Here is a 15,565-nt window from a genome sequence, read left to right on the forward strand (position 1 = left end):
TAGATGGGGAACCATCGTTGATCCTCATTTAAAAAAAACGGCCCGTCCTAGGTTCGACGGTTCCGGTTCCTGAACTGTGAACCGGCGATTCATCTCAACCGCCGGTTCCTATCTGGTTCCGGGGCGGTTCGGCCGTTTCGGCGGTTCATGGAAAATTTTTTTTGTTAACATTGTAATTCATGTAAAAAATGTAAATATACTTGCATAAATAAAATTAGAATAATGCGATGTACAAATGCAATTTTATTGATACAAATTACAACTTTAAAATTAAAAATTACAACTTAAAATTTACAAATTACAACTTAAAATTTACAAATTAAAACTTAAAAATTATAAATTACAAAAGATTTAAAGTCTTGATTACAATTTGCAAATTACATATTCAAAATAAATGGGAGAAAAATGTCACGACCGCCCTTACTAAGGATAGTAAAGACGGGGAACTCGTGACTAGGGGAGGAACTAAGAAGCGGGGAAGAAATGGGGGAAGCAATAAAAGACAATAATTGTCACGACCGCACTTCCTAAGGATAGGAGGCACGGGAAATCGTGACTCGTGGGGGAAATAAGAAGCGGGGAAGAAGGGGGGAATACAATTCAAGGCGTTGCAACTTAACAATCAACGATGAAATTCCATTTATTCAAACCAAAGGTCAAACCCGAAAGTACATAACGAAAATGACAGAGTTCAACAATTCAAGAAAAATAACAGAAATTCTTAAAACATTGAGTAGCGGAAACAATTGAGAGTTTAGCTACTACTATGTATGAAGACATAATAGTAACTGAAATAGTTATTGAATATAGATCTTGATTCGTCGCTCAACATTCCTCCGCCTCCCGACCTCGCTCAACCTGCACATAGGGAAAACATATGCAGGGGCTGAGTACTTGATGCACCCAGTGAACTCATGCCCGAAATACATTTATCGTTAAGATATGTCAAGCCATCATCGTGTGAATCCCGGGTTTTACTTTAAAAGAGACCGAGAAGCACAAAAATCATTCCTTTAAAAAGTGTCCGCGCGGACTAACATCATCCTCCATCATATACCATATCTGAACTATCATGTGAAATGAGAATGTGGCCACAATCTCGATCACTGGACCGGCCGACCTAGGGGACGGCTCACGATCCCTATCAGTGCACTAGCCTAAGTAGGGCGTAGACCCTAGTTAGACCCGAATTCGTTAACTATCAAAGTCTAGTAGAGTTTTATTCTAGTAGACAATCAGATAAGCACTTCAAAACATAAAAACGGCATGACATACTATTTTAAACAACCCTTATTTCACCATAAACATATCATTTCAAAATAAAAGAATTTAAGTAGTAAAGCCCACCTCAAACGCTTCGGATTTCCGTAAAACTTCTTCGTTCCGACTGTTAACGTGCGTGCGAACCACCTTTTCGGGAAAACACATAAAATTCATATCAAATCTCTGTAACGACGATAATTAGAATGCATGCACTCTAATTAAAATCTTTTAATTCTCTTTCTCGATTTTCGTGCATTTTCAGTTATTCGGCGGCCGCCCAAGGCGTCGCGTGCGACGCCTGTCGGCCACTTACTCTCGTTCTTTCCTTCGTTGGCTCCTTGTATTTTCCATAACGTCGAAAATAATATCTAAAAAATTATTTAAGCGCATACTTTAATTTCTGTAATTATTTACCGTTGAAAAAGTATTATTTCATACTTAGGTAAATTATTCACTCTTAAAACAAGAACTTACGGAACTATTTAAATATTTTCCCCCGATTAAATTTTAATTTCCGGCCCAAAAGATTTAATTCCTTAGCCACCTTATATCTCCAAATTAAATTAGTGAGCCCCAACAATTTAAAAGAAGAGCCCAAAATCAAATAAATTTTTCAATCACTTATGAGGCCCAACTAAAAGATTTAAAACAAGGCCCAACTTAAAAAAAAACACATGGCCCAAAACTCTATCTCCTTCCCCACTTCTCTCTCTCTCCTCTTATCTTATTTCTCTCTCCCCGACTCCCTCTCTCTCGGCCATCTGCCCTACGACGAAGCCCCGCCGCCGTCGCCCTCTCTCCGGCTCGGCGCCACCGTCGGGGTCGTCGCCACTGCACCGTCATCGAAGCTGCTGTGCCGTCGGAAAGTTGCTGTCCGTCGTGGAGTTACCGCCGCTGCTGCCTCGCCGTGACACCGCTGCTGCCGCGACGCCGCTGCTGGGTAGCCACGACGCTGCCGCTGCTGCCACGGGGAAGAGGAGCTGCCGCCGTCGCCACCGGGAACCAGCGGCGTCTCTGCCGTCCACCAAAAGCCGCTGCCGGCCGCCGCTTTCCCCGATTTACTCCGAACAAACCCGAAACCACCCCGAAACAACCCGCATGGTACATTTTCATTACAAAGTTACGTTCTTTGAGTCTTTCGATTACATACGGCGATCGTTTGGTTGTTTCTTAGTTCGTTTCTTACTTGAAGTGGTTATAGAAGAAATATGGTACAAAGACATATATTATGCATGCAAAGCTAATAAACAACTCATGCTTTAAGATAGAAATGGATTATACCTCCAAAATGGGTGAAAATGGTAGAGGAAAAACAAAGGATGGTGGCCCAAAACTTCCTCCCTTCTTCCCGTCGACTTCCTCTCGGTTGAAGTGGAGAGTCTCCTCCTTGGGTTGAAGGCCGTCGGCCATGAAGGAAAAAAAGGAGAAGAAGAAAGAAAGAAAAAGAAAAAGAAACTTGGGCTTGGTCCACTAAATTAAAAACCATACTTGGGCTTCCATGATTTAATTTCAATTGGGCTCAATAAATAAAGAAGTTACAAGCCCAAGTTAAAAAAAACTACTACTTGATGGATTTAAAGAGTAATTAAAATTCAAGTTATTTTATATTTAATTGGACTTCAAATTTATTTTGGAAAGTCCAAAATAAATTCATACATTTTTATATTTTTCGTATTTTCCTTCGTTAATTAAAATTCATTAAAATTCACGGGTCTTTATTTTATTTTGTTATCGCGTTCTTCATAACCAAACATCAAAGTACGTTTAACGGCATCATTTTATATTTGGTGTTGTCCCAAATATAATATCCCTTTGACCATTCCTCGATTTATGCGCGTCGTTATCCATAAAAACATATATTCCTTCCCACTTATATTTTTTTTCGTCTTGCTATAAATCAACAATTTCATTGTCGATCTTTCAACGAGACCTTAAACGTGTCTCCAACGTTCATAATTAAATATAAACATGCACGCTTCTTTTCATATTAACCACAATAACCATAATTCTCCTAGAGCACATTTATCGAGAAGCATCATAATTCGAAATAATTTTATTAATTATTTCGTGATATACATTAAATTAGTACTTTAAAAAGTACGGGCGTTACATTCTACCCACCTTAACAGAAATTTGGTCCCGAAATTTACTCATTTCTAACGAAAAGCTCTGGGTATTTCTCTTTCCTTTTATCCTCGAATTCCCAAGTAGCCTCCTCATGGCCATGGTGTTTCCAAAGTACTTTCACGGACACGATCGATTTATTCCTCAACTCTTGCACTTTCCTGTCCAGAATAGCTTCGGGTTTCTCCTCATAACTCAAGTCGGGATTCAATATCATTTCCTCTTGATGAACCACGTGTTTGGGATCGAACACGTACTTCCGTAATTGTGACACATGGAAAACGTTATGCACAGTCCCAAAACTCGGTGGTAATGCCAACCTATACGCTACGGGTCCCACCTTCTCCAAAACTTCATAAGGCCCTACGTATCGTGGCTTCAACTTCCCCTTTACACCGAACCTCGTTATTCCCTTCGACGGAGATACTTTCAAAAATACCTTATCTCCCGTATTGAACTGTAATTCCGTACGCCGGACATCAGCATACGACTTCTGTCGGTCTTGAGCTTCTTTTATCCTTTGTCAAATTTGTCGCACGATCTCTATCATCTCTTCGACCGAATCTGGCCCGAGTATTCTTCTTTCACCCACCTCATCCCAGTAGAGTGGTGATCTACACTTCCTCCCATACAATGCTTCATATGGGGCCATATTTATTGTCGCCTGGAAACTGTTATTGTAGGCGAACTCAATCAACGGTAGCACAACTTCCCAATTCTCTCATCTGTCAAGGACCACGGCTCTCAACATGTCCTCTAGAGTTTGAATCGTTCTCTCGGACTGTCCATCGGCTTGTGGATGGAAAGCAGTACTAAAATTCAGTCGCGTACCAAGCTCTCGTTGCAAACTTATCCAAAACCTTGAAGTAAATCGGGTGTCTCTGTCTGACGTGATTGTCACTGGCACCCCATGTAGTCGAATGATTTCCTTCACATAAATCCGGGCTAGTTTGTCGGATCCATGAGTTATAGGGATAGGTATAAAATGCGCACTCTTGGTGAGGCGATCTATGATTACCCAAATGGCTGTATTCCCTTGTCGGGTCTTTGGTAAACCTGTCACAAAATCCATAGCGATATGTTCCCATTTCCACTCCGGAATCTCCAACGGTTGCAACTTCCCATAGGGTCGTTGATGTAAAGCTTTTACTTGTTGACTTGCCAAACATCTTTCCACAAACAAAGCTATGTCCCTCTTCATTCCATCCCACCAGAATGATCCCTTCAAGTCCTGATACATCTTTGTACTTCCAGGATGAGCGGTGTATGGGGTCTCGTGTGCCTCGGTCAGAATTTCATTTCGAAGTCCTTCGTCTCTCGGCACGCATAGTCTCCCCTCGTAGGTGAGAGTATTACCAGCCTCCTCTATAAACTTCTCTTGCTCGCCCTTCCTCACCTTCAGTCGGATTTTCTCCAAGTTTTCATCATTTCGTTGCCCTTCTATTATCCTTGTCCGCAGATCAGATACAATTACCAATGTGGCAATCTTTCCCCTCACGGTATCCGGAGCTCTCACTACCTCCAATCGCATCTTGCTAAATTCACGAATCAATTCTGCTTCCTGAGTGAGAAAGGTAGCCAACTGCGGTTGGGCTTTCCGGCTCAAAGCATCTGCAACTACGTTTGCTTTGCCCGGATGATAGTTAATGCCACAGTCATAATCCTTGACTAGCTCGAGCCATCTGCGTTGCCTCATGTTCAAGTCTTTCTGTTCAAAGAAGTATTTCAGACTCTTGTGGTCGGTAAAAATCTCACACCGAACTCCATAGAGATGGTGCCTCCAAATCTTCAACGCGTGCACAACGGCCGCTAGTTCTAAGTCATGAGTAGGGTAGTTCAACTCGTGTGGTCTCAACTGCCGCGAAGCATAGGCAATCACCTTACCATTCTGCATCAAAACACATCCCAGTCCAACCTTCGACGCATCAGTGTAAACCACATAGTCTACTCCCGGTTACGGCACGGCTAGAATAGGTGCGGTGGTCAACTTTTCCTTCAACAATTGGAAGCTAGCCTCACACTCCGGTGTCCAATTGACCTTGGTCCCCTTCTTCAGTTGTTGAGTCATTGGCCTTGCGATTTTAGAAAATCCTTCAATAAATCTCCGGTAGTATCCTGCTAGTCCAAGGAAACTCTGAATCTCGTTTGGGGTCTTTGGCGCCTTCCACTGTTGTACGGCCTCCACCTTTGCAGGGTCGACTCGAATCCCTTCGGCCGTCACAATATGCCCCAGAAAATTTACTTCCTTTAGCCAGAAGTCACACTTACTGAACTTGGCGTACAACTTCTCCGTTCATAGTGTTTCCAACGTGATCCTTAGGTGCTCCTCATGTTCCTTTTCATCCTTCGAATAAACCAGCATATCATCTATGAATACCAGAACGAACTTGTCCAAGTACGGATGGAATACTCGATTCATTAAATCCATAAATGCTGCCGGTGCATTTGTCAGTCCAAACGGCATTACTACAAACTCATAATGCCCATACCTTGTTCGGAATGCCGTCTTAGGTATGTCTTCCCTTCGTACCCTCAACTGGTGATATCCTGACCTTAAATCCATTTTCGAAAATACTCCTGCTCCCTTGAGTTGATCGAACAGGTCATCTATTCTCGGCAGCGGGTACTTATTCTTGAGAGTCAACTTGTTCAATTCCCGATAGTCTATGCACATTCTCAGTGTCCCGTCTTTCTTCTTCACAAACAGCACAGGTGCTCCCCATGGCGATACGCTCGGTCGGATAAAACCCAAGTCCAGTAGTTCTTGTAGCTGGATTTTAAGTTCTTCCAACTCCTTCGGTGCCATCCTATAGGGTGCTTTCGACACTGGTGCGGCTCCTGGTTCCAGATCGATAGTAAACTCCAACTGTCGGTCAGGCGGAGGGCCTGGCAAAGCATCGGGAAATATGTCGGGAAACTCACGTACTACTGCCACATCTTCAACTTTCTTCTCTTTCTTGTCATGTCCTTGTAGATAAACGAGATAGGCAGGACGCCCCTTTCTAATCATCGTAGTTGCTTGAAGTGCCGATATCACACAAGTTCGCTGATTCATCGAAATCCCGTGGAAGGTAGAGGGCTCCTGCCCCGGGGTTTGTAATGAAATTTGCCTCTCTTGGCATCGGATAGTGGCATAGTTTTCGGCTAGCCAGTCCATCCCCAGAATAATGTCGACGTTATCCATCGGCATAACATGCAAGTTGTGAGCCGTTAAACTAAGTTCCCCCACCATGAATTCTATGTTCGAGCAAGATTGTGAAAGGTCTATAAGGCCTCCTACCGGTGAGTTCACATTCATCTTATGTTCAAGTTCAACAACAGGCAGTCTTAAAGCAGTCACGCAGGAGTGCGATATAAAGGAGTGCGACGCACCCGTATCAAACAGAACAGCAACAGGCATGTCAAATAATGTTCCCATACCTGCCAGATTATCTTGTTTTGGCTCTCCCTGTGGGGCTTTTGCTTGATTGCGTCCCAAGGCATAGGCCCTAGCTTGAGTCGGGTATGGTTGGCGACGCTGCTGCTGATGCTGGGGTGGTGTAGGATTCCCTCGAGGTCCGTTCGGCATTCCCCCACCTCCAGTATTGTTGTTGCTCGGGCACTCTTTGGCGATGTGTCCGACCCCACCACACTTGTAACACACGTTGGTCCCAACTCTGCATTCCCCCATGTGGTTCCTCTAACATTTGGCACAAAGGGGTGCTCTCTGGCGGAAATCTCCGCTTTGGAATGGAGCAGCTTGCTTTCCTTTTCCCCGAGAAGAGTTTGGGGTACCCTGGAACCTCTTGTTGTCAAAGGGTTCGCGGTCCCCGTCCCACTTTCTCTTGTCTCGGAAATTCTGCTGTGGGGTCGGCGGTGTTGGAGTAGTAGGTGTAACTGTCCTTTCCCGTGGCATTGCTTCCTCCACGTCCAATGCACGAGACAATGACTCGGCATATGAGAGCCTTCCATGGCACGCCAAAGCCATCCTGATTTCGTGCCTCAGACCGGCACAAAACTTTTCCGCCATCTTCTCGTCAGTATTTACCTGCTCCGGTGCATATCGAGACATGTCACATAGGGCACGGTCATATTCTGTCACAGTCATCCGCCCCTGTTTTAAGTTGTAGAACTCGGCCTCCTTTGCCTTACGGTATCTCCTTGGAATGTATTTGTCATACAGTTCCTCCTTAAAGTCTTCCCACGTCAGGGTGTCTAATTGCTCTTGCGTCATTGTCCGCTGCTTAGTCTCCCACCAAAATTCTGCGGACCCGGTGAGCTGGTAAGTCACGCATGATAGGCGCTCCTGGTCGGTGCACCTTAAGAACTTAAAGATGCGTTCTATGGCCCGAATCCAGGTCTCAGCTTTGGTTGGATCTCCCATTCCATCGAACACGGGAGGACGTTCCTTTCGGAACTCCTTCTCGATGTTACGTTCCGGCTGTGGCGGTGGTGGTGGTGGTGGTGGTTGTCCTTCAGGACCCACACTGCTTTGGGTCTCGTTGCTTGCCTCATTCTCGTGGTGAACGGCTGCACGTCGGGGAGGCATTCTGTTCAACATATGCGTTAGTATCAAAGTCCAAATTTTTACCATCACCACATCATACCACACACCTTTCCAAAATGATAACACAACTTTCCATACAAAACGTGGTAAAACGAACACAACGATAAAACAACGGGAAACTTTATTAACTTAGAGCAAAACGGTACGTGTTTCCACAAGGTCTTTAAAACAAGGAAGGAAAAACAAACGTCAAAAGAAACTATTACATAGTTCGTCAAAACAAAACATTCAAAAGCTAACAAATATCAAACGAAACACTACTCCTCGGGAGCTCTCTCATAATTTACCCCTTCCTCGCTGTCAACCTCAACCTCTCTCGCAAGGGGCTCTTCTTCGGGGTCTTCCTCGTCCTCCATGGGATCCTCCTCGTCTTCAAGAGGTTCATCTTCATCTTCGAGAGGATCTTCCTCCTCTTCCTCGTCGTTCTCCCGAACATAAGTAGCCACGTCGATATGCCTATCGACTACAAGAACTTCCATCGCGGGAGGTGCGGAGGTGCGCATCCCAAGCCTCCTCCTCTTGGGAAAGTTTGGTTGCGGAGTCTCACTCTCGCACCGACCCCCGCTGTAGGGGCTGCGACTCGATGAGGATGCCTCCTTCCTAGGAGGAGCATCGGGTGGCGGTCCATCACGAGCATCAACCAGTGCTTCCAAGAGAACCTTCACAAAACCATGCATGTCGCCTTGCATGCTGTAGTCGGGAAGCTTATGCCAGACGTATGACCGTGAAGCCTCGTCGGCCCACCTATTCCAAGGTGCCGGTAGTCCATCAATCAATCTCTTGATTCCCTCATAGTGCCTCACTCCACAACCATGAGCATCCCGCCATAAAGTCAAGTAATCGGTGACATAAGATATCAAAGGGGTCCTCTCGCCCCTCTCGAACTCGCGATACATCTCCACCGCCCGCAATCCATTCTTGACGTACCTTCCCCTTAGCGGTGCGTGGATCATGATCGCCATCTACAAAAAGTGAGTCCCTTTAGCAACCAGTCGCAGAAAAGAACAAAGCAAGGTAGCAAAAGATAAAACACGTAAAGAACGTCATGCGTACTACCGTGCATATACCTGTCGATTTCCATAAGGAAAAGTCGTAACAATTCTTTTCATTTTAGATTATCATCTAAGGATAGATGTTTCGTATTTTATAAACGTGGTACTTTTGCAACTTCGTCTATCCTTCAATCTATCACAATCGCGTTTCACAAGGTTATCCTTGCCGCGTCACCTCATCATTCTTTGGAAATCGCGCCCTTCTGCGCCCCATTCGTTCTATCACTTCTAATATACTTCGTTTCAACTTTTACCTTCTTTCGCGTTGAGCGCGGTGAGACGAAGTGTTGAGCTTTAAACGGATAGTCTTTTAGTCTAGCGAAACGAGTCTAGACTAGATTGAATAAACGACTCTCGGTCCAGAGCGGAAGGAAAAATGGCTCTGATACCATTCTGTCACGACCGCACTTCCTAAGGATAGGAGGCACGGGAAATCGTGACTCGTGGGGGAAATAAGAAGCGGGGAAGAAGGGGGGGAATACAATTCAAGGCGTTGCAACTTAACAATCAACGATGAAATTCCATTTATTCAAACCAAAGGTCAAACCCGAAAGTACATAACGAAAATGACAGAGTTCAACAATTCAAGAAAAATAACAGAAATTCTTAAAACATTGAGTAGCGGAAACAATTGAGAGTTTAGCTACTACTATGTATGAAGACATAATAGTAACTGGAACAGTTATTGAATATAGATCTTGATTCGTCGCTCAACATTCCTCCGCCTCCCGACCTCGCTCAACCTGCACATAGGGAAAACATATGCAGGGGCTGAGTACTTGATGCACCCAGTGAACTCATGCCCGAAATACATTTATCGTTAAGATATGTCAAGCCATCATCGTGTGAATCCCGGGTTTTACTTTAAAAGAGACCGAGAAGCACAAAAATCATTCCTTTAAAAAGTGTCCGCGCGGACTAGCATCATCCTCCATCATATACCATATCTGAACTATCATGTGAAACGAGAATGTGGCCACAATCTCGATCACTGGACCGGCCGACCTAGGGGACGGCTCACGATCCCTATCAGTGCACTAGCCTAAGTAGGGCGTAGACCCTAGTTAGACCCAAATTCGTTAACTATCAAAGTCTAGTAGAGTTTTATTCTAGTAGACAATCAGATAAGCACTTCAAAACATAAAAACGGCATGACATACTATTTTAAACAACCCTTATTTCACCATAAACATATCATTTCAAAATAAAAGAATTTAAGTAGTAAAGCCCACCTCAAACGCTTCGGATTTCCGTAAAACTTCTTCGTTCCGACTGTTAACGTGCGTGCGAACCACCTTTTCGGGAAAACACATAAAATTCATATCAAATCTCTGTAACGACGATAATTAGAATGCATGCACTCTAATTAAAATCTTTTAATTCTCTTTCTCGATTTTTGTGCATTTTCGGTTATTCGGCGGCCGCCCAAGGCGTCGCGTGCGACGCCGGTCGGCCGCTTACGCTCGTTCTTTCCTTCGTTGGCTCCTTGTATTTTCCATAACGTCGAAAATAATTTCTAAAAAATTATTTAAGCGCATACTTTAATTTCTGTAATTATTTACCGTTGAAAAAGTATTATTTCATACTTAGGTAAATTATTCACTCTTAAAACAAGAACTTACGGAACTATTTAAATATTTTCCCCCGATTAAATTTTAATTTCCGGCCCAAAAGATTTAATTCCTTAGCCACCTTATATCTCCAAATTAAATTAGTGAGCCCCAACAATTTAAAAGAAGAGCCCAAAATCAAATAAATTTTTCAATCACTTATGAGGCCCAACTAAAAGATTTAAAACAAGGCCCAACTTAAAAAAAACACATGGCCCAAAACTCTATCTCCTTCCCCACTTCTCTCTCTCTCCTCTTATCTTATTTCTCTCTCCCCGACTCCCTCTCTCTCGGCCATCTGCCCTACGACGAAGCCCTGCCGCCGTCGCCCTCTCTCCGGCTCGACGCCACCGTCGGGGTCGTCGCCACTGCACCGTCATCGAAGCTATTGTGCCGTCGGAAAGTTGCTGTCCGTCGTGGAGTTACCGCCGCTGCTGCCTCGCCGTGACACCGCTGCTGCCGCGACGCCGCTGCTGGGTCGCCACGACGCTGCCGCTGCTGCCACGGGGAAGAGGAGCTGCCGCCGTCGCCACCGGGAACCAGCGGCGTCTCTACCGTCCACCAAAAGCCGCTGTCGGCCGCCGCTTTCCCCGATTTACTCCGAACAAACCCGAAACCACCCCGAAACAACCCGCATGGTACGTTTTCATTACAAAGTTACATTCTTTGAGTCTTTCGATTACGTACGGCGATCGTTTGGTTGTTTCTTAGTTGGTTTCTTACTTGAAGTGGTTATGGAAGAAATATGGTACAAAGACATATATTATGCATGCAAAGCTAATAAACAACTCATGCTTTAAGATAGAAATGGATTATACCTCCAAAATGGGTGAAAATGGTAGAGGAAAAACAAAGGTTGGTGGCCAAAACTTCCTCCCTTCTTCCCGTCGACTTTCTCTCGGCTCTCTCTCACTTTCTTTTTTTTTTTTTGCTAAGTGTGAATGATGAGAGGAGTTAGAGGTGGAGTTATGGAAGGTAGTGGTGACTCTTGGGGTGGTGGAAGTAATGGTGGAAGATGGAAGGGGTGAGAAGTGGAGAGTCTCTTCCTTGGGTTGAAGGCCGTCGGCCATGAAGGAAAAAAAGGAGAAGAAGAAAGAAAGAAAAAGAAAAAGAAACTTGGGCTTGGTCCACTAAATTAAAAACCATACTTGGGCTTCCATGATTTAATTTCAATTGGGCTCAATAAATAAAGAAGTTACAAGCCCAAGTTAAAAAAAACTACTACTTGATGGATTTAAAGAGTAATTAAAATTCAAGTTATTTTATATTTAATTGGACTTCAAATTTATTTTGGAAAGTCCAAAATAAAATCATACATTTTTATATTTTTCGTATTTTCCTTCGTTAATTAAAATTCACGGGTCTTTATTTTATTTTGTTATCGCGTTCTTCATAACCAAACATCAAAGTACGTTTAACGGCATCATTTTATATTTGGTGTTGTCCCAAATATAATATCCCTTTGACCATTCCTCGATTTATGCGCGTCGTTATCCATAAAAACATATATTCCTTCCCACTTATATTTTTTTCGTCTTGCTATAAATCAACAATTTCATTGTCGATCTTTCAACGAGACCTTAAACGTGTCTCCAACGTTCATAATTAAATATAAACATGCACGCTTCTTTTCATATTAACCACAATAACCATAATTCTCCTAGAGCACATTTATCGAGAAGCATCATAATTCGAAATAATTTTATTAATTATTTCGTGATATACATTAAATTAGTACTTTAAAAAGTACGGGCGTTACAACAATAAAGGACGATATTTAATATGAAACTCAATTAACTTCCAAAAGAATTATTTTAGTCTATCAAATAGTTAAGCAGCGGGTAAAAGTCTCAAGGTACTTAATGGCATAGAACTGTATAGGTAATGCGGAAAACTTTTAGAAAATTCTTTTAAACAAGGCAGAGGAAAACAAGTATCTAGGGAGAGTCATAAGACGACGCCGATGTATGAAGACACGACGCATCCGGGAATTCCTAAGGCTCAACTCAACATCCGCCGCAACATCACTGCTCAACCTGCACATTTTAAAAGAAATGCATGGCTGAGTACTTAATATACTCAGCGGGCTCATGCCGAAAATATTTGATAAAAGTTATGTCACCCATACCAGAGTGAACTCGAGTTTTACGTTTAGAAAATAAATATCATCGAGTATCACAAAAACAGTTTCATAGTCTGGCCAGACAATCAATCTCCCCACTTTCTCAACAATCACATCATCTTTCCACAGTGCGGCGAAAGTGTGGCCACACTATTCACCCACGAGACCGGCCGACTAGCAAGGACGGCTCCCGATCCCACCAGTGTACACAACCTGATAGGGTTTGCGGCCCTACTCAGACCCGAATTCGTTTCACACATAGCCCTATAGCCTAACGGAGCAAGCTCAAACGAACAAGGCATCAGACAACAATCTCAACATCAAAACAACCATGGCATGACATAACACTTTAAACCACCCTTATAACTCCGTAATTATACTTTTGAAAAAGTAAAAGAATTTAGTAAAAGAAAGCCCACCTCGCTTGTTTATACAACACAATTCACAACTTTAATGCAACCCTTGCTCTTTGTACCCACGTACGCACAACAACCCTTGTCAACACCATAACACAATCAGTTTTTCCATCAACACCTTTATCATGCATGCCCTATCGTTCATTTCATCGTTTTCTTATATTGCCCATCCCAAGCGTTCACCAACATAAACGAAACGAACACTCTAGCATACATCAACGTGCAACACATAACCACATCATAGGATACTTTCCTTATTCACACATGTATCATGTAATGCATTCAAAGCTTATTCACACATAAAGGTTTGTCCAGTTAAAATTCCACACCAAAATCATATCTTTTGATTGGTAAAAAAATGAAACTCACTGGACGAAACACAATTTCCGGCAGGATTGCGCAGTTGAATTGGAAAAATTCATTATAAATTCTTCCGTCATCAATTGAAGCTGAAATTTTGACACAACACAGAAGACATCTGAAAATTCATCCAGTTAAAAATTCATGTCGAAATAAGATCGTTTGATTGGTCAAAAACCCGTCTGAACCTACTGTCCGAACACAATAGTTTCCATGCTCAACATTCACGAACCCTAGTTGTCTATCATACATTCACACATACATATTCATTCTTCCAACACATAGTCATGCTTCAAAAACGAGATTACAACCACGATTTCCTATTCACACATAACATTCACAATTGATTCATCCACACACTTACACACACACGTACATACAAGCACACACACACACACACACACACACATTCTTGTGCAACCATCCTTCCCAACCAATTCCCTTAGATTTACGATTCTCCACTCAACTATATGCATGAGGGGTTAAAAAATTATGGATTCAATGGTAAAAATGAGAAGGATGAATCAAAGTATACCTTTCTTTTGAAAAACAATCGGCAGAAACGACGAGTGGTTCGATTCTTCAATGGATCTTGAGTTTCCAACTCCAAAACGAAGCAATAATGAAGAATTTGTGAATGATTGATTGAGAGGGAGAAGGAGGGGGAGGGAGACGTGTGGGAGGAGAGGGAGAGAGTGAGGGAGGCGTGTGAATTGTGGGAGAGATTAGGGTTAGGTTTTTTTTTTCTATTTATATTCAAGGATTTATTTCCCCCACTTATAAAACAATTAAAAATTGTGGAGAGAAAAAAAGGGAAAGTAGGCGTGTATTTTTTAGAAAGAAAAAGGTTGTGGATTTTTTTGACTAATTAAATGGAGATATGGTTCAAATCGAATTTATTTGGAGAGAAAGAATCTCACAAAATACAAACAAGATATTAACCCCTTTAGAAAAATGAGGTGGACCGAAAATTGAATTATTTCCACAAGGAAATAATTTAAATCCTAATTTAAATAGGATAAGGAACGATTTGGCAAGATATGGTAAGATTTAATTGGATTTTAATTCAAGGAAGGAAATAAACAAAGTATCAATTAAATCTACAAAATAATTCCTTGTCCTAATTAATAGGAGAATTTTGAAAATTTCAAGGGACGGACAAGGGGGCGAAAATCATGTAGAATAACATAGGGACAATTTGGTTTGGATTTAATTTGGATAAATATCCCAAAACAATTAATTAAATCCAAGAAAGATAATATTATTTCCAATAAATAGGATGGCCGAAAATTCCAATAAAATGGCTAGAATAATTATGCATGATCCCATTTAATTTAATTCACACATTGGAAAATAAATCACATTATTCCACATAACTCACAACAACTAATTTCACATAATTAACTCCATCACATAGAAATCAAATTCCACAAATGAATTTTTTTTCTAATCAACATCCCCATTAATAAAACAAAATAAGTCACAAAAAATATGGGGTACTACATCCTTCCCCTCTTAACAGAAATTTCGTCCCGAAATTTGGTCGTCTCACATAAACAATTCGGGGTACTTTTCTTTCATCCTGTCTTCTAACTCTCACGTGGCTTCCTCGGAACCTTGATGTTTCCACAACACTTTCACTGATGCTATTGACTTGTTTCGTAACTCTTACACCTTTCGATCTAAGATTGCTTCGGGTCTCTCCTCGTAGCTCATGACGGGGTCAGGACAACCTCTTCTTGATGAATCACATGCTTGGGATCAAACAGGTACTTGCGCAACTGCGACACATGGAACACGTTGTGTACACTCCCAAAACTAGGAGGTAACGCTAGGCGATACGCTACAGGACCTTCTTCATCAATAATCTCGTACGGCCCTACAAAATGAGGTTTCAATTTGCCCTTCACTCCAAACCTCACAACTCCTCTCGTCGGGGATACCTTCAAGAAGACTTTGTCACCAACATCGAATTTGATTTCCGTTCGGCGCACGTCAGCATACGACTTTTGCCTATCTTGAGCTTCTTTGATCCTTGCACGGATTTGATGCACAATTTCGATCATCTCCTT

This window comes from Salvia splendens, chromosome 12, assembly GCF_004379255.2.
Source record: "Salvia splendens isolate huo1 chromosome 12, SspV2, whole genome shotgun sequence".
NCBI classification, from domain to species: domain Eukaryota; kingdom Viridiplantae; phylum Streptophyta; class Magnoliopsida; order Lamiales; family Lamiaceae; genus Salvia; species Salvia splendens.